Source organism: Trichosurus vulpecula, chromosome 3 (assembly GCF_011100635.1).
Source record: "Trichosurus vulpecula isolate mTriVul1 chromosome 3, mTriVul1.pri, whole genome shotgun sequence".
NCBI lineage: Eukaryota > Metazoa > Chordata > Mammalia > Diprotodontia > Phalangeridae > Trichosurus > Trichosurus vulpecula.
Window position 1 is genome coordinate 161,365,231 of NC_050575.1, and position 20,848 is coordinate 161,386,078.

Here is a 20,848-nt window from a genome sequence, read left to right on the forward strand (position 1 = left end):
GCCTCTCCTGTGCTCAGGGCTGGGAAGTACTGAGTTGAGTGTGCACAGAGCCATGTGGCTGTACTCATGAGAGAAGGCAGGTGCTGGATCTGCATACGGGCAGGAGCAAGCATGCCTGGCTCCAATGTACTGGGAGAGGCTGCCTACAACTCACATTACCAACCCTATTCTGTTTGCTAGGGTCTGAAAAGAGAGGGTTCTCATCTTTTTGGAGCTCCAGAGTGGACCTGACCAATGAAGTGCTCAGAGAAGGGTGGCTGAAGGCCCATGAATCCAAACAGGAGGATCAGCTAGAGGGCAATTATCTCTGGGATCACCCAACACAACAGGAAAGGGAAGAGTAGGTAGGGTGGGGAGGAGTGGGTCAGCTGAGAAAATGAACATCTCCACACCCACTGTGACCCCAGACAGGGAGTCCAGGTCACGAGCCAGGCCACAGGGTGGGAAGATTAGGCCCTCTGTGCTAGATGATCCTGGAGATAACTCAGTCAAATGATTCACCAGAACCTTTTTGCCAGCAGCCTGTTTGAGGTTAGGAGATACCCTGAAAGTCCTGCAATGATTCCTAGGGGACATCTGGGAATCCCATGGAACCCAGTGAAAGGTTATAGAAACCAATACGTTTTAAAGGACCCTCTGCCCATCCCTCTGTGGAATGCCACCTTAGAAAACAATCATCTAAGAAGAACTGGCCTATAACTGGGAGATAATGTAGCTCAAGGACATTCCCTGAGGAGTCAAGAACTACTTTCAAGCTTTCATTCTATGATCCCTTTCTGGGCTCCCTTTTGTAAACTGAGGATTTGTGTATAACACCCTCCATTCCCACTCATTTTTCCCATTTCTTTAAGTTAACATTATAGAAAGTGAGGCAAGTGAGGCAGTTGTGAAGCCCTTCTGGGCTCTCTAGAAAACTCGAGGGCATCCCAATTAATTTCACAGCTGCAGCATCTTGGGCCCAGCATGAACGAAGGCCTAATCCTTCTCCTAGGTCAGAGGAACCCTGAAGAAGCAGATGCTAAACCCCCCTCCACCACTGACTATGACCCTGGAACCTCTCTGTGCCTCTATTTCTCCAGCAAATTGGCATGTATAGACCCAGATTATAAACCAGTCAGGGAGTGACTCAAAATTTCTCATCCACTGATGAGTCACAAAAACATCTGGTCATCAAAATCCACCATTTCCAATGTGTTCCTTCTGAGATGATCTCCCACATACTACAGGGCACAGACCTTTTACAAAGTATGCAATTGTCTCCCTCACTGGGCAGGGACCATGTTTTTGCCTTTCTTCATAGCCCCAGCACTAAGCGCAGTGCCTGGCACATAGTAAATGTTTAATAAACACTTGCTGACTAACTGGAGACTGTCTTTTTCAACTATTCTGTATAAGTGGTGGCTTAGCTCATGGAATCATAGACTTAGAGCTGGAAGAGACCTTAAAGGCAGTTAAATTCAACCCTCTTATTTTTACAGATGAGAAAATTAGGTTGTGAGGTTAACTGACTTGCTCAGCTATGGTGTGTCTGAGATGGGATTTGAACTTGGGTCTTCCTGATTCTAAATCCAATACTTCTATCCACAATTCTTGGTCAATCCATAATCACTACTTCCTTTAAAACACTTTCCCAGATTAACTCCACCCACATCGAGTACCACACCTACCCCTCCCTCTTCCTCAGCTAGGGTTTCCCAGGGTTTCACTACCACATACCCATTTTTTGTTTCCTGGAAAACGGCCTGCCTGCTAAACTAAGCGGCTATTAACTTACACTGGAAGCTCAGTTTTGTACTTGAATCCCTCAGCAATTGCATGGCCTTCAACATAGCGGGTGACTGATCCACAGTTGCTGAATGAATACAGCGGGAAGGGGCAGAATACTGGGGGTGAGGGATGGGGAACAGTCTTTGTTTGGGTGTCATCACAAAATCACAGGTTCTTGACATGTAAGAAATCTCAAGGTAATTTAGTAGTGATTGTACAGATAAGGAAAATGAGGCCTATTCAGTGTCACCCGGCTGATGTGTCTGAGGTAGCACTGGACCTCAGGTCTTTCTGACTCCAAGACCAGTGCACTCTAAAGCTGGGCTTTCAGAACTACCATCCTCATGGTCTCTTTTGTCCAACGAAGCTACCCAAGGTCACCCAGGTAAGGTGGTAAATGACAGATTCAAACCCAGATCCCCTCATTCCAAATTCAGTGTGCTTTCCATTTGTCTACTTTGACTACTTTGTTTTAGGGCAGCTAGGTGGTGCAGTGGATAGAGCACTGGGCCTGGGTTGGGAAGACCTGAATTCAAATCTAGCCTCAGACACTCACTACTTGTTTGACTCTGGGCAAATCACTTCAGTATCTTTGCCAAGAAAACCCCAAATGGGGTCACACGCAACTGAACAACATTCTGTCTTAACAAGACTCTTTATTTTCTTATCACAGTATTGTGAACTTTCTTATCAATGTCTTTCCAAACTGCCACCAGCAACCTGTTCTTTCTGGTCTCTCTTGAATTTTTTTCCAGCCCCTCCCTACCCGCCCCCACCCCCCATTCTCACTCACATGACATACTTTTCAGAACTTGAGGGCCTTTCAGTAAACTAAGGATTGCATGGAGGTTGGGGAGAAAAGCTACAAGGATGGTCTCTCTGGAATGAACTTAAAAGCAGGAGGGGCAGAAACTGGACCCTCGACAACAATGGCTAAGAATAACCAATGGGAACCCGAAGCTCAGCCCTGCGTAGGTAAGAGGTTGGGAGGCCATCTGACACTGCTGGGAGGCTGCAGATGGATTCTCTGTGTGTTGAGACTGGAATCTGAGACTATTCAAAATTTAGCTGTCCTACCTCTCCCTCCCCTCTTCCTCACCCTCCCCACTGGAGAGTCAGATGACAGACTCCAAAAGACTTAAATGGATCCTAGGTTAGACATGCTGGAACACCCAAAAGAGATTAGTCACTTGGAACAAAGTACTTAACAGAATTGTGGGATTTTTTTTTTCTTCTTTATAAAGGACTAGCTTTGGGGTGAATGCAGGTAAGGTGGTGGCCTAAACATGATTCAAATCTCTCCTGCCAGGGCTGATCCGGTTAAAGCACATTGATTCAAGACACTGGAGGGTCCCCCAGGCTTAGGTAACAGTCTCCTTCTTTCTCTTTTTCCTTTAAGGGAAAATGAACCTAAATCATTGTACAGATTTTGCCCATTATGTAACAAGCAGGTTGTTTGTTGGCTTAGCACTGTAACTTCCTTCCCATTTCCACCAAGTTGATAAACACTCATTTATCACCACTCCCCTGGGAATGAGATAGCATGCCCATCTTTATTTTTCCAAGAGGTCATGGAGCTAGACCACACAGTCTGTGGTATGGGTACAATTACCAATTGTGCTCAGGAGGACTTGAGTTATAGTTATAGTCCTGGGTGGGCCTTACCAGGCCTCAATGTTCCCTGGGGACCTGACCAGTACATATCCATAGACTCACTCAGTAAATGTTTGTTCAGTAAATATTTGTTGGACTGAACAGCCTGGGTTCTTGAGTAATGAAAGCGAGTCTATTTCTGACTTCTACGAGGCTTTGGACAAACTTCTCTTGATCCCTCAGACTCAGTTTCTCCACCTATAGGAGGAAATGTGGGCACTCCCATCACAAGATGTTATGAGAAGTTATAAGATCCTATTTATCAGCAGCTCCCGGATGCAAGGTAGGCAAAAAAGAGCTGTTACTGTTGCTATTAATACTGGGGTGGAGAAAAGTAAAGTCTGGTGATAAGGTTATTAAGAGGCAAGGAAAAACTCTCTGAAGTCTCACTATGGAGGAATCCTGGAGATCAAAGATCTCCCTAAGCCCAAAGATTCCCATCACAAAAAGTTCCTTCCTTTCTTTGCATTAGTGAGGGACTATGGGTGTGGAATACTGAATATACTCCTTTTTTATACTTTGGGACAAGGAAGGGTTCTTTGTATAAGAAGGAAGGGGAAGATGTATTAGGAAACAAAGACTATAATAAAAACAAAAGGTATCAATAAAATAAGACTTTTAAAAGAATGTGCTAAAAGCTTACGTGAAAGGACTAAGGGATATAGGAAAGTGGAATAATACATTCAAGTGTATAATTAGTAAATTAGAGATGTTACTTTAAGAGTGATAGAGGACCAGAAGGTAGGTTGGGACAATGGGAAAAGCTCTGATTCTGGAGCCAGAGGACCTAGATTCAAATACTACCTCAAACACGGCCGGTCTGACTTTGGGCAAGTCACTCGGCCCCTCTGGGCCTCCAGGGGGTTGGATTCGATGGCCTCTGGGGTCCCTTCCAACTCTAGATCTGTCATCCTAAGAACTGAAGAGGGGCTCAGATATTTAGTGAAATAGCAGTGAACATGGAGGAAGCCAGTTCTGAAAGTGGGTCTCTGAAACTTAGCGCAATAACAAAAGATTGATCGTTTGCAGAACTTGTGGGGGGTGGAAGCAACCACCCAGTCAAATGTCAGATATTTTTTTCTTTTATCCAATTAATACTATGGCCGAGCTAGGAACCATCTTTTGGGAAGGTAATTTAATTTTTATATATTTGGATATACTAAATTCTTAAATATTTTAAATATCTTTTCTTTTAACAGTCTAAAAGTCTCTTCCACTCTCATGGGGCACGGAAGAATAGAAGTAACACATAGGAAAAAAAGGGATCTTCTATGAGCTTGGGAGAGGTTACTTTAGCTATCCCAATAGCCTGATATTTTGGGTGCCTAAACGTCCTGCCTGCTGTCTCAGGGCAGGTAATTATAGGGACGGTATTTCAAAAGTGACTTCAGAAGAGTTTCATTTTCAGCTTTGAGATTCTCTGGATATACAATTAGATCAAACCCCAGGGAGGTGAGGATGACTGAGGCCCAGAGTCATGCAGGGGACCACCCCCAGCCCACCTCGATAATCACAGGCCTCCTGCCGCAATGGGTCTGACCCAAACCAAAGAGGCAGGGACAAAACCCAGCTCTATTTCTGGGTCCTCCTGAAATAGACAAAGCTACACCAAGCTGGATGGACTCCTGTCCAAGAAACCTTCCCATAAACACTTTAAAGATGTTTAGGAAAACCCATCTTTACTGCCACATGTTCAAGTCCTTTGACAGGATCACCCTAGTGAAAGAGGTTAAGAAGGGAACCTTGCATTCCTTGTGTTTCAAGAGAGAAAAGACCAGGATTCCTTCTGTAAGTGTGGCCGTGCTTGACCCCCGACACCCTGGCTGGGGAATACAGGACCCACACCTGCCACTCAGCACCCACCTGCTCCTTAACATACCTTCCTGGGTCTTAAGACAGTAGAAAAGTAGGAGAACAAGAGATAGGGAGGCAACAAGAGCCCCCAAAGTGCTCTTCTGCCTTACTGGGGGATTTTCAGCAATACTATAATAGCTAGCACTTATGTGGCATCTGGAGGTTCACAAAGCACTTTATATGGCTTATCTCATTTGATCCCACAATTATTATCCTGACTTTACAGATGAGCAAACTTAAGCCAAGGCGGCGAAGTGTCTGAGGGCAGAATTTTGAACTCAGGTCTTCCTGATTCCTGGTACCCGCCTTAAGGGGACAATACAAACAACTCTGTGGGTAGGGTAAGACCTTGATTTGGGCACCCCCCAAAATAGTCACCCCAAGAATTAGAAGCGAGCGTTCCACTTCGAAGTATAGCTTTTTGGTCATTCAGCCCCATCTCCTCTCAATTTGATTTCCACCAGGTAGAAAGAAAGCCACTAGTTAGAGCCAGGGAAGCTGGAGGCAGGCAGGAGAGAGGGAAAAAGCCATTTTCTAACTACAGAATCTCAATTTAAAACGCTTCAAATTTCACACCCTGAGCTAGGTTGGCAGACTACAGCTAAAATTAGGTTTGCTTCAAATGGGTTAATTCAAATGTAACAAAGTTTCCAATTTCTTTGATGGGAGGGTCTTGCTTTTACCCCTCTCCATCCTATAAAGAATTCAGGGAGTGCAGTTCACTGGATCAGGAGCAAAGAACAAACCCTATCTTACTCCCAAACTCTTCACCTCTGCATGGCATAAAAATAACCTCGAGTCTTAGATCATAAATTGTCCAAGTTGGAAGAAATCTTAGCAGTGCTCTAATCTGCCACTCCCTCCCCAAACCCCTACCTTCATTTTCAGATGGGGAAATTGAGGCCCAGAAAGGTAAAGCGACTTGATGCCCAAGTTTATACAAATAGTAAATAGCAGAACCTAGATCCTCTGATTCCAGTTTTTTTTCCACTAAACTGCCACTCCTAGAATCCCCTGGACCAAAGGGATGAAAAAAATGCCTCAGTCAATAAGGGTCTGGGAAAACCTTTTATCCAATCAAGGGCCTGGGTGTAACTTGTATTCACCGGCCCCTAACAAGCTCCTGTGTGCCTGCGCGCGCATGCACTTGCACATACACACACACACACACACACACACACACACACAACAACAACAAACCCAATTCAATTCTCTGAAGAACAGGGGGCTGGCCGGCTGACTCCCTGACAAAGCCAGCATAGCAATGATGATGCAATAGGAGTTTCCGACTGATGAAAGCCAGATCAGCCCAGAGATGTAAATGTCTAATAAGGAAACAATTTAAATCTAGAACATCTGCTACCAAAGGGGTCCCAGGGAAGGGGCTCACTAAAACTTGGTTTGAGAAACCACTGGGCTCAAGTGTTAATGCTGCAGCCACAGTCCACGTCTGCTTCCTCTTGGTTACAGATTGTCAGGAAGGGGACAGGAATGTAGATTGCTCTGGACCTGACATTATCAGTTCCCTCCTCCACTGACAATCCTCCAAAAAATAAATGATGTCAACTGGAAAATGTTCAGTGCGTAGATTCTCTGGAAGTCACTCTGTTCCCTGATAAGCGTGGCATTCAGAGATTCCAGAAGATAAACATTTCCAGAGAGAGAATTTATTCTTCTAGACTGCCAGACACAAGCACTTCTTACCACTCCAGACATAAATACTTTCTTCAGTCCTCAAATCAAGCCATGGAGAAGCCTAAAAAACCTGTCACTAGAGGCGGAGGCTGGGGCAGGGAGCCATGGCTGGGCATCAGAGACTCAGACAAAAAGGTGACATTAAATTCAAGGGGCTCTGATGAGAAAGATAACAATTCACATCTGCAGAGAATGCTTTCATCCAGGGAAAATCACAGTTGGAAGGATAGAATGTCTGATCCAGTTCTTTGATGCTGCGAAGAAAAGCATCCATACCTGCATGTGATGTGAAAGTAATGTATTCCTACAGCATAACTGCCATGTTGAACACCGTTAAGTGCAAATGGGGTCTACGTCAGACAACTAGGTTTAGGAGTGACAGAAGCAGACGATACTAGCTCCTCTGCCCTCCCAACAATGCAGATCGCCTTGACACCCCTGGATGGTGATATCCATAAATGTCATTCACACCAGGGCCGATGACTCATTCTTCCTAGCTCTACAGACAACAGAATAAGACGTCATGGATCCAAGAGAAAGTGGTGGCTTTGTAAAGCTCTACCCCTCACTTGTCCTGGTCTGTGTTGGATATTCAGGGCCCAGAACCATTTAAATTCCAAAGAGAGTCAATGTAACTCATGGAAAGCTGCAGATTCCAACAACATGGAAAAGAGCACCAATTTATTAATAAAAATGGGAGCATTTCTCCCTTGAGAGCCTAGTATTTGTATAAATATTTGCAGGCAGTATAAAAAATGCCATTCAGCAATATAGTTAAATTTACTTAACAAAGAACCTTTCAGCCCAAGTCTCAATTCCAGAATGTCTGATGCTGACTTCTAAACATACCAGTTCCAGGAATGGGAGCCACAAATTTAGGGGATCCAATCCCAGAGCAAAGAGGTAGACTCATCACAGATCACAGAGTTCAAACCTGTCAAGACTTGGGGCTTCAGTGGAAAAAGTCTGAGTACAATGTCAGGGATAAGGAGGGGAGAAAAATCTACATTCCCTCGTGGTTTCCAACTCATCCCCATACAGCTCAACTATCAAGTGGACTCTAGAGAGAGATCAAGGCTAGAGGGGGCTGTCCCAAGGATAGAGGGACCAAAGAGGAGGGAAAAGTATTTCAAGTCAAAATGAAGAGATTCTGTCCTTCCACAGACCCTAGAAATGTAAGAAAATGAGTATCTGGCCTGCTATTACAAAGGAGGAGCAGATGTATTACCTATGGCTGCTTAGAGTATTTACCTTTTCGGACCTGGCTGCCTGGTGTTACCAGAGAGCCCCCCTAGCAATGCCAGACTAACTGCACAGGCACCAATTGCTTTCAGGAATACAGGGGGACAAGGGGGTCTAGACTCATCTTTATTAATCCCTGCAAACCTTCCCCTCATGTTCTCCCATCATCTTTCTGTGCTTCATCTTCCTCACAGAGGTAAGGCTAATGAAACACCAGGAAAGTGTGTCATTGCGAGGAATGGCGTTTGACTTCAGAACTATGACCAATGCAGTGTCCAGTTGTGACTTCAATGAAGAAACATGCCTCTCTTCCACTTGAAAGAGAAGTGGTGGGCCAGAAATGAGGAATGTGGACTACATTTTCAGACACTGACAATGTGCTGATCTGTTTTGCTTTGTAGTGGACCGATTTGTTGCAAGGGAGAGTTCTATGGTGGAGGCAACTCAATAGGTTGTGTAGATTACCAATAAAATATTTTAAAAGATTTTTTAAAAAGCTGCCTGAAAAGTATCTAAGATCCTATAACACAACCCTGTAGAATCAAAGGACAAGCACTTAAGCTCCTACTATGTGCCAGGCTAGAGAGCTACTTCCAAGGAGCTAGCACAGTTTATCCTCCACTATCCCCAGGCCAATTCCAGGCCCCCATCACTGCAGCCAGGATACAGAGCAAGACTTTGCCTGAAGCTGCTGAAACAGCCAAAGCATGTGCAGTGATTATGTAGGAAGCTGACCTCTGAAAATCCTCCAAATCATACTTGTACACTGTCAGAAATGTGTCTCCTAAGCCAAAGGTTAGTCCAGAGACTCCCACATAGCCACAGAGGTATAAGGAACGCAGTACTGTTCAGGCCCCACCTGTCACCCTGAGAAAAGTTTTAGGAGCCCCCTTGCTTGATGTGAAAGCAAGGAGCTCAGCCCCCAAAGGAGGGGCTCAACCCACAGGCCCAGGCAGGCTTCCTCCTGAGTCACTCCCAGGTGGTGCCCCAGTCTTAGGCAGGCACAGCACCTGGCAGAAGTATTGGCCAAACACCCGGCCACCCATGGAGGAAAAGGAGTGGGGGTAGGGGGCAAAGAATGCATATGACAAGATCCTCAAACACCAAAAATGGCTAGACTTGGCAGTCCACGAAGAAGCTAGAGGAAAGAAATTTTTATGCCCTTAATTTACTCTTCCCTCTCCTTTTCCAAAAAGAGATGAGAATTGGCAACTCCCAGACTCATGTCCCTGCTTCAAGAAAAGGGTTGTACCTTTCTCCTTGCGCAAAGTAAAGACATCTGGGAAAAGAGATTCTACAACTTGGCTTAAAGTCAGATAATCTCTTAGAAATGCAGTTTGCTCCCCAAATCTAATGATAATCCCTTCCAAGGCAATCTAAGCCTGGCTTTTCTAGCCTTCTTCCTGAAGTCTCCCCATGGAGACCAGGTGGCCATCATCATATTGATGAGTGGTTTTCTCCCCCACAGAAATGGAAAAATACATTTTGAGTCTCCTTCCAAATATGAACTTCACAGAAGGGACGACTCACTGAGATCCCTCAGACTTTGAATCAATCACCATACAGCTTCAGGTCCTAGCCAAGACCCCTCTGGGCTGGCATCTTCTATTTATGCAAGCCATTGATATGTCCCTTCTGTGTGCTGATCAAAAGATTCACATAGTTTTCCCATTTGTCTTGACAAGCCAATTGCACAGAGGAGACAGAAGAGGCAGTGGTACGAGGTGGAGAGAGAGCCAGCCTCAGGGTCAGGAAGACTTTGATTCAAGTCTTGCCTTTGAAACATCCTGGCTCTACACCCTGAGTAAGTCAGGTAACCCTCACACACTGGCATGCATTGGTCACTGGGATACAGAAATCCTATCAGTGAAAAACAGAGGTCCGGACCCTAATCTTATGAAGGAGACAAGATCAGTCAGCTGAGTCACACCACAGAAGGCCTTGTTCTACTGCTGATTTTACTGTGTGATCTTGCACAAATCCCTTCCATTCTCAGATCCTTAGCCTTCCTTCCATAATTTTTAAAAATGAATGTTAAATTTTTTAAAATGTAATTGTGAAATATTTAATGAAATTTTTAAAAACAGGAGAGAGAAAGAGAGAGAGAGAGAGAGAGAGAGAGAGAGAGAGAGAGAGATATTCAACCTTCCTTGATCTCCCCATAACCTACAGTACTGCTGGGACTCTGGGAAACAGCTGGTAAGATTTCTAAGCACCAAAAGGTGTTAGGCATCCTTAGGATAAAACCCCACAAAGCAATAGCTTTCTCTCTCTAGCTTTCTAAGACAGTACCAGATTATCCCCAGCAAGCAGGCCCAGCTCCAAGAGAAGACAGATGGGAGGTGGGGTGCTTCTCCACAGGGAGGAGAAAAGAGGTAAAAAATCTGGGGAGCAAAGCAAACAAGCAACACACAGCAGGGAGAGGTACCTTGCCCAAAGCGTTAGCTCCTCCAGCCTCAGAGCAGGACAGCCATATTTCCTGAGTGGTTTGTATAAAAGGGTTTTCCTCACAAACAACCAGTCAGTCATCTGACTAGCATCTATGAAGTGCCTACTATGTGCAGGGCACTGTGTAACCCTGCAAGGTGGGAAGGGTAAGTATTCCTACCCCTATTTCACAGGTAAAGCAACTGAGCAGAGCTGGAATGAGGAAAGGGCTACAGGCCTGGGTCTTCCTGCTCTATGGCCTTGACGACCACATTCTAGCCTAGGTACATTCAGGACTAACTATTGACAGGAAGGATTTAAGATAACTATGAAGAAGATTTCGTAGGAAGTGACCGCTGTTGTCAGGCAGATCCTGAGATGGGTTATTAAAAAAAAAGGCCTGTTAAAATAGAAACCACTCAAGTATCATCTTGCCTGAGAGCAAGGCAGTGAACTCATAACCTGGTATAAAGTCTTCTAAGGGGTTATAGTGTTTTAAGGATTTTATCAAAAGGATTTGAGGTTAACAGCCTCTATATGTTTAAGCATTTTTTAAAATTACACAAGATGGGGAATGATAAATGACTACCTGTGTAAACAGCTATCCTTTGATTTCCTCCAGCACCATCCAGAAAGAACTTTCATTTCAACATGGCTCTGGAGCCAGAGGACCCAGATTCAAATTCTGCCTCCGACACTTGTGTGACTTTGGGTGAGTCAGCCTCCTTGGGCCTCAGTTTCCACATCTGTAAAATGTGGAGGTTTGACCAGATGGCCTCTGAGTCCCTTTCTAGCTGTCAGTCTCAGATCCTTTCTTGCCACAGTTGCAAGAAAGTTGCAAAGTTGCAAGTTGGTCTGGATCTCCCATTCAAACATGAACTCAGGCTCAGATGTAGCTGGAAAGGACCTCAAAGGTCATCTAACCCAGTCTCTGAATTTTAGAAATGAGCACGAGACCCAGGAGAGAAATGACTTGTCCAAGGTCACCCAGGGAGTCAGAATCTGAACCTAGGTCCAGTGCCTTCCAAATACAGCACAAACTCCACTGCCCACTTCAAAATAATGGGTATAGCACCCAACGGGTTCAGGAACATCCCATCCTGCCTCAGTTTCTAAAGAAAATGAATTAGGAGTCCAAGACCCCTTTGTCAAATAACCATAGACTTCTCAGGGGGCTTTTAAAAGTCACTCTGACCAGCTTAGCACCTACATTTCCTGTTGTTCACAAAGAGGCTGGAAGAGGAAGTAGCAGCTAAAGTCAAATTTGTTTTTCATGCAAAGAAGCGCAGACATCATGGAACATTCTCTCATGCACTGGAGGTGATAAAAGCAGAAATGTGCAGATCTCAAATGCCAAATGAAGACAAACCCCAGTTCTTCCACTAGAGTATTTCATTCTTCTAACATAACAGTCCTCCACCAATTCCCAGAACACCTGATCCCACACCTCCTCCCATCCCATGCAAATGAAGCCACCCAGCCTCCATCACACCTTCCCCTCACAAACCAGGACTCTAACTCAAAGTCATCCTCTCACCCAAACAGGGCTTGGAAAGTGTCTGCTCAAACTCCTGCCTCAGAAGAACTGGGTGGATGGTCTTATGCAATAGGCTATAGTGAAAGCAGGCAGCTGGGTGGCACAGTAGATAGAGTGCCAGGTCAGGACTCAGGAAGACCTGAGCTCAAATCCTGCCACAGATACTCACTAGCTGCATGACCCTGGGCAAGTCACCTGTTTACCTCAGTTTCCTCAATTGTAAAATGAACTGGAGAAGGAAATGGCAAACCATTCCAACATCTTTGCCAAAAAAAACCCAAAAGGGGTTAAGAAGAGTCAGACATGACTGAAAGATGACTGAACAAGAACAGTAAGAGTTTTCCTGTATATAAAAGTATTTACAGCGGCACTTTTTTGTAGTAGCAAAGAATTAGGAGGAAAATTGGTCCCCCACCAGTGGAGGTAATGGCTGAATAGGCGTGCGTGTGTAAGAGAGAGAAAGAGATTATCATGGAATAAATAAAACCTAGAGAAAATTTTACACAGGCCCCACAATCATGGAAAGAAAACCAACAGTGAAGTGAACAATAGTCCAGAATTCTGAACCAATCAATCAAAAAGCATTTGTTAAGTGCCTACTAGGTGCCAGGTTCTGGAGCTACAAAGACAAAACTCCCTAGTGTCAAGGAGCCACAGTGAAGACTGTGAAGCAAACCTTTTGACCTCTCAGCAGAAAGACTACAAGTGCAGAATGAGGCATCCATTTTCCGACATGGCCAATGGAGGGATCTGTTTTACTTGACCATACATATTTGCTAGAGGAGAGGCTGCCGGTGGTTTGGTGGGAGGAGAGAGGGAGTCACTGGAAAGTGACAATATTTTTTAAAACAGCACCAACAGAACTTTTTTAAAGGATGTTACCAAGGGGAAAAAAAAAAACCCATACCATTGTCCTCCCAACCCCCTACTTATTTTTGTGACCTTGGCCATGCCAGACTTTCTAAGACCTTCACAATCTTCATTACCTAGCTCCCTGGGTTGTACAGTCAGGATCGAGAGAGAATATCCTTGAAACACTTTATAGCCATACAACATTTCACTGTTGAAGGTCAAAACCCATGCATACCTTTTGCAACCTAAGCTTCTATTTACTCCACTATAATTCTTCATGGCGGTCTGCCCAAGGTCCTAAGGACCTTCTTGTGACACTCCTCTTAACACTGTGTAGGTATTATGCAAGACTCCTTCTCACTATGATGACTGTCTACCTTCTTCTCTTATCTTCTATCTCCTCTCTGATGATATCGCTTAATGCTGAAATCTCCCTATGTAAATCTGCATTAGTCATATGTGACAGCCCATTTATGCCTACCATAAATCTCTCCCTTGCCCTGTGGGCGATCCACAATTCTCATTTGTCACAGAGATAGTGTTATTCTAGAATTTGAAGCTGTGTAACATAACAGGAAGAATGATGACGTTAAAAAATATGAGGTTTTGTCTCAAGGAGAACATGAGTTTGCTGAAACCCATGTTTCTCATGAGGGGGAATTTAGCCAATATGATCCAACCCATCACCTTCCTCCCATCCAGGTAATGGCTCTGCTCACTGGTCCATCCACAGAGTCTGCCCAAGACATACGTACTGAGAAAGACCAGGCCAATGGGCTGTCTGTCCATCCAGATGCACCTTAATCAGTGTCTTGACAACAGACGTGAGTCGTCAATAAAACTGCTGTACAAACATAAGACACACACAGATCTAGATCCATTCTCAATACTTTAGACCCATTTTCATACTCTCCCTTGTGACCAAGTCCTCACACAGGTGGCCAGTGCAATCCCTCAGGGGCAATGCTGGCAGTTTCCTAATGAACAAACAGAAATGAGAACTGCCTACAGGGTCACAGACCAAGCCTCCTTCAAAGTCCAGTTTGGGAATGAAATCACCCAGTTCTTGACTATCCAATACCCATTGGAGGCAGTCTGATCCAGGAAGGCTGAGACAAGTGAGAGGAGACAAGGCAACTTTGATGGAGGTTGGCCCAAGGAAGAACAATCCACGTCTCATCTCCTCCCTGCCCCATGAACCAGCAGGGTGAGGGCATCATTGCTCCCGGCTGGAGAACACAAACTTGCCTATGTGGCAGGGGGAGGGGCTTTTGGAGTCCAGAGATGAGGCTGGGATGGGAGTGGGAGCCCAGCTGCCTGGGACAAGGGGAAGAGCTGTTCCTGACACTGACTGATAATGGTGGGAGGCGGGTAATACCCTGCAACAGATGTGGGAAGAGAGAGCTAGGGACCAAGAAGAAAAGCAAAAGGGAAGGAAGAAGACCAGATCCCAACACCTGCTTTGTTACAAAGAAATCACAAGCAGCAGCTGTTCTGCCCTGTCTTTAGGGGCCAACATCTCCCTTTTTCTGGAGTGAACTGGGACTAACTTTAGGAAATGGCATCCTATGACCACCAACACTCTTTTAAAAATGTGTGTGTGTGCACACATACATATATATGTATATATGTAGGTTATATATAGTTAAATGCTTCCAATTACATTTAAAACAATTTTTAACATTCATTTTTTAAAATTTTGAGTTCCAAAATCTCTCCCTTCCTCCCTCCTGCCCTTCCCCTACCCCTTGAGAAGGCAAGTAATATATCAGTTCTTAGGCCCAAAAGGCTATAAAAAAATGCATCTTTGACTCAGCAATACCACTTCTAGGGTTGTATCTCTAAGAGATCATACAAATGGGGAAAGGACCCACACATACAAAAATATTTATAGCAGCTCTTTTTGTGCTGGCCAAGAACTGGAAATTGAGGGGATGCCCATCAATTGAGAAATGGCTAAACAAGTTGTGGTATATGAATGTAATGGAATGCTATTGTGCTATAAGAAATGATGAGCAGGAGGAGTTCAGAAAATCCTGGAAAGACTTATATGAACTGATGCTGAGAGAGGGGAGCAGAACCAGGAGAACATTGTACACAGTAACAGCCACATTGTGTGATGACTGGCTTTGATAGACTTGGCTCTTCTCAGCAAAGCAAGGTTCTAAGACAACTCCAAAAGGCTCCTGATGGAAAATGCTATCCACATACAGAGAAAGAATTACAGAGTCTGAATGCAGATTGAGGCATACTATTTGCTCTCTCTCTCTTTTGTTTTGTTTTGTTTCTTCTTTCTCGTGGTTCATTCCATTGGGTTATAATTCTTCTTTGCAACATGACTAACGTGAAAACATGCTTAATATGAATGTATATGTAGAGCCTATATCAGGTTGCACACCGTCTTGGGGAAGGGGAAAAAATTTAAAACTGAAAAGCTTATGGAACTGAATGTTGTATACTAAAAAGAAGTAAATAATTTTTTTTTAAAAATTTTAAAAATGATTATCAATTCTACATGGACCACCAATACTCTTGAGTTTGGGGCAGGGGATGGGGTGAAGGGGAGGGACAACAATCCATCAGCAACGAAGTGCCTACTATGTGCCAGACACTAGGAATATAAAGACAGAAATGAAAAAATCCTCACTCTCAAGGAACTTATATCCTATCCTGGAAGATAACATCTATGCATATAAGTACATGCATAATATAGTAAAAGGAGACATTCCATGAAGAAGCACTAGTAGCTGGTCCAAGGCAGCCCTTCGGCTGTGTTTTGATGTAAACTAGGGATTCCAACATGCAGAGGTGAGGAGAAAATGTATTCCAGGCATTGGGCAGGGGGGGGGGGGACGACACGGGGCGGGACACCTAAGGAAAGACAGAAGGAATTGTGTGTGTGAGGAACAGCAAGGCCATTTGGAACTGGACTACAGAATGCAAGATGGGAAGAAATATTATAAGCCTGAAGAAAGTAGGCTTGAGCCAGATTGTAAAGAACTTTAAACATCAAAGCAGAGTTTTTATTTGATCCTAGAGGTGATAGGGAGCCATAGGAATTTAGTGAGCAGGCAAGTGGCATGGACAGGCTTATACTTTAGGAAAATTATTTTGGCAGGTAGGTGAAAGGTGGACTGGAGACAGGAGAGATGGGAAGCAAGGAGACCAATGATCAGACTACTGCAACAGTCCAAGAGAAGTCTCATTCTGTAATTTTCTTTTTTTTTCTTTTTTCTTTCTTTTTTTCTTCTTTTTCATTCTGTAATTTTCTTTAATGCCTACACACATATAGATTGTTAACCCTAAATCTTTTTGATAAAACCCTTAGAACATGATAGACTCTTAAGAGGTGATAAGGGCCTGATCAGGGTGATGACTATTTAAGTGGAGAAAAGGGGGCAGATGTAATAGATGTTGTTAAAGGCAGAACGGACAAGCCTTGTCAATTAATTGACTGCAGAGGGAAAAGTCAAGGATGACTCTAAGGAGGGTAACCTGGGTGATTGAAAGGATGCCCTGGGAAGAAATAGGCAAGTCAAGAAGACAGGGCAGCTTCTGAGGAAAAGCTAATGAGCTATTTTGGACTTGTTGAGTTGGTATTGCCTAAGGGACATCCAAGGGGAAGTGTTTACTAGGCATTTAGTAATATGAGACTGGAATGCTGGAGAGAGAGTAGGGTTGGAGAGATGTAGATGATATACACAGAAATGTGCTATCTACAGACTTAAGTCATTTGCATAGATGATAACTGAACTCACGGGAGCTGCTGAGGTCACCGAGAAAAAGATGAGACCCAGGTCAGAGTGTGAGGGTTCCACCCACGGTTAGGGTACAGCAGATGGGAGATGGTACAACAAAGGCTCTGGAGGAGCGGTCAGAGAGCATAGGAGAATCAAGAAAGCAGGGTCATAGAAACTCAGAGAAAGAGTATCCAGGAGGAGGCAGGTAAGTACTAAATGTTGAGAAAGAGGTCAAGATGGATGAGGACTGAAAAAAAGACCATGGGACTTGGCAATTAAGAGATTATTCATTATTTTGGAGAGAAAAGCTTCTGTTGAATGATGAGGTCAGAAGCTAGATTTCAAAGGATCATTAGATCACAGATTTAGAACTGGTAGGGGCTTTGAGGCCATCTAGGCCCACACCTGGGCAGCTAGGTGGCGCCATGGATAGAGGGCCGAGCCTGGAGTCAGGAAGACTTTGTAAGTTCAATTCTAGCCTCAGATACTTGGTAACTGTGTGACCCTGGGAAAATCACTTAACCCCATTTGCCTCAGTTTTCTTGTCTGTAAAATGAATTGGAGAAGGAAACGGCAAACCTAGTATCTCTGCCAAGAAAACCCCAAAGAGTTGGAAACAACTGAAAATGACTGAACAAACAAGTCCAACACCCCCATTGTAGGATGAAGAAATCAAGAGGCTCAGGGAGGTTAAAAACCTTGCTAAGTCACACAGATAGTGGCAGAAATGGATTTTGAACCTAGGTAGTTATTCCTGACTCCAAATCCAGCACCTTACCCCATTCTTCCATGTTGAACAGTGAGAAAAGAAGAAATAAAGATAAGGACAGACAGCTTTTTCTAGGAGTTTGACTATGAGAAGAGATATAATAGGATGGAAGGTTGAGGAGATGGCAGGGTCTAATGGGAGGGGTTTTTGTTATGGTTTTTATTTTGTTTTTACAAAATGAGGAGGGCATTTTGTGCCCAGCAGGACATGAAAGAGGCAGAACTTAAAACGAATTTCAAGTGAGCCACTGACCTGGCTTTCACAGGATGCCACCTACAGACCAAAAATACCAGCATGAAAACCCAATCTAGGACTGCAAATGCAGGATAACAGGACAATGGTGGGAGATATCAGGCAAGCCCTGAAATATCAGGATAAGGCTCTCTATCTCTGTTCTCACATCTGAGGTGATCTAATCCTTCTATACCAGTTAATATTTTAAAAAAATTTTTTTCCACTTTGGCCAATTGGAACCCCAACCCCTTTCTGCCCCACTTTGGAATCTCAGCTAAGGATCTCCTTTTTTCCTCTCCTTTCTGTCTCCATCTCATTACTTTAAGCCTCCAGGGGGCTTGGGGAAGCCCATTTGCTAAAGTAACAACCAAAGGAAGCAGGAGTGTATGGCACTTTCCAACAGACGATATGAAAATGCCTCTTCTCTCTCCCCGTCCCCCTCCCTCTCAGCCCCTAGTCTATAGTGGAGAACTCCAGTTCTCACCCTCTTTGAGCCGAGCAACATGATCACAGTACAAAGGACCCTCTGTCTGGCTCACTCAACATGGGGCAGGCCCTTTTTTCTAGCCTTTCACAGGCCAGAGTGTAAGAGAATTCTCTGTGCTACCCACTCCCCACAGGTCCCAGACTGAGGGGTGGATGGGTCCCTCTTACTCTGGAATGGAGAGCCCCTGAACCAGATGGGGCCCAGTCCCCAGAAATTCAACCTGTACCTAATGACAGATCCTTTCTCCTTCTCTTTGCTCCACTAAACAGACAGTCCAGGGGGAGAAAATGCCCTTTGCTTCTCCCAGAACTTTTTTTAATCACAAGACAGAGAGTCAGCAACTTAGTCAGTTCCAGCTTGAAGGGGCTGGACAAAGCCAATAGGAGAGTCAGACTGTCTCAGAGGGGTCTTAGCTGTTGCCAGCCATGACCAACTTTTACCCACAGTCAGTGACTCAGACACATGGCAATACTCCAAACCCATCTAGGTCCACTATCTATTGTACCCAACTTCTCTGCTGCCTCCCCCCTTTTCCCTTCAGTCAGTCAGCCCACCAGCATTTATTAAACAATTACTTATGTTCCAGGCATGGTGCTAAGTGCTAGGGGTATAAAAAAAGGGAAAAATAGTCCATGCCCTTCGGGAGCTTATGTTCTAATGGGGAGATGACATATAAATAAATAAGTGCATCCGAGGGACATAGTCAGAGTGGACTTAAGGTAAGAGAGGGCACAAAACCAGTACAAACCCTTCCTTCAATCCACCCTGCCTCATGGGGGTTCCAAGCCTCAACCTGAGCACCGGTACAGTCCAGTCTGATTGTCCTGTGTTTGGCTCCTTACTTGATGGAGACTTTATTCTGTCTCCATGTCACTCATGATCAGGCATCTGGGGAGGGTTTGTTGGCCTTTCTAAATCAGATTAGGGACACGAGAAAGTTTTGCTGCCATTCTCCATAATGAGAAAGAAGCCCAAAGGGGAGGAAGTAAGGGGGCAAATTTAGCACATCAAAAGACCTTACCTGTTGCTTTGCATACGGACCCCAATATCCATCACCCACTTGTCTCCACTAGCTATAAAGTCACAAGATTTGTTAGTAAAGGACTGAACCTGGAACAGCCATCATTGAAAGCTGTTAAGCCAATCCAGGTTAAGGACAGAAGGAAGGCAGCCTCACACCAAGTGGCTCTGTTTAACACTAGTATTACTTCCCTTAGGGAGTGCAAATTTAAATTCCCTGTCCCAGCAACATCATAGAGAATCATCCTCTACTCTGTTCACTCTCTCTCAAACTCATCATCTAATCAGTTACCAAGTCCGGTCAAACTTATCTGGAGTCCTGGGCCTGGAGTCAGTAAGACTGGAGTTCAAATCTAGCCTCAGGCATTAGCTGGGTGACCCCGGGCAAGTCATTTAACCTGTCCGCCTCGGTTTCTTCAACTGTGAAATGGGGATAATAGCACCTAACTCACAGGGTCATCAAGACGATCAACTGAGAGCCAGATTACTGCAATAACCTCCTAATTGGTCTCTTAACTTCCAACCTCTCCTCTCTAATCCATCCTTCCCAGAGGAGATTCCCCTGCCTAAGCAGTTCAGCACCTTCTCTGCAATTTATAATCCTAGAAGAGCTGCCTAGAGCTGAGAAGTTAAATTATACAAAAATGATCATGCTGCATAATATATAACACAAAGCTCCTATGACATCGCTTGCCCTGCTCAAAAATCCTTAATGGCTCCCTATTGCCTCTGGGATAAAATACAGAATCCTCACCCTGGCATTTAAAACATTCCACAATCTGGCTGCCTGTTCCAATCTTGTCTCAATCATGCTCCTTCATGTACTCTCTGTTCTAGTCTGGCTGACCAGCTGTTTCCCATACGTGACATCTCACCTCTCACCTTCATACCTTTGTACAAGAGGTCCAAAGTCCTCTGTGTCTGGAATGCACTCTCCTCCATTCTGCTGAATTCCTAGCTTTCTTCAAAGCAAAGATCCCATGTCCTTCTACCCAGGTCTTTCCTGATCCAGCTAGTTATTGTAACTTTGTATTTACCTAGTGGGTAAAACTTTACAAAACTTGGTATTTAACTTGGTAATTTACTTACTTTGTATTTACTTAGATTTATCCTATCATCACTGCAAAATTCGAGCCCACCCCAAACAGAATTTAAGCTCCCTGAGGGCAAAGGCTAGTACATTTCTATCTTTGTATCTGTGGCACCTAGCACACAGCATTAACAAATGCTCTAACTGAATTGAATCTTCAGATAGGACCGATCAGAGGGCCAACTCCTTTAGCATAACAGACCAGCTAGAGGACACAGTTCCTTCTCCCTGCTCACAGCTCCTGTGGTTCCACTGGGAGGAGATGGAGATGGAGAGCCAAGAGCTCAGGAACCTAAAACCAAAAGGCACTCCTTCCTAGAGGTCGAGAGAGGAATAACCTGGAGAGATGAGGACTTGCTACCCCTGAAGCTACTACACCTCAAATTAGTGATTATAACAAGCTAACCTACATGAAATGCTTTGCAAACCTAAATCATTATATAGGCATAAGGTCTGGGATTGGGCCTGTGATTTCATCGGT

General features: G+C 44.4%; 1 protein-coding gene and 1 long non-coding RNA gene across 3 annotated transcripts in view; one reads left to right on the top strand and one right to left on the bottom strand.

The window, feature by feature from the left end:
• The window catches only part of FAM102A (family with sequence similarity 102 member A), a 44,519-nt gene that overhangs the window by 17,731 nt on the left and 5,940 nt on the right, over window positions 1–20,848 (bottom strand). The window lies entirely within an intron of this gene.
• Window positions 2,628–8,646, top strand: LOC118843062. 2 transcript variants are annotated; one of them, XR_005009895.1, is made up of 4 exons: window positions 2,628–2,742; window positions 3,077–3,132; window positions 3,625–3,703; window positions 8,406–8,646. It is a non-coding gene; the product is annotated as an uncharacterized LOC118843062 (long non-coding RNA). The 2 variants fall into 2 exon arrangements; XR_005009894.1 differs by lacking the exon at window positions 3,077–3,132.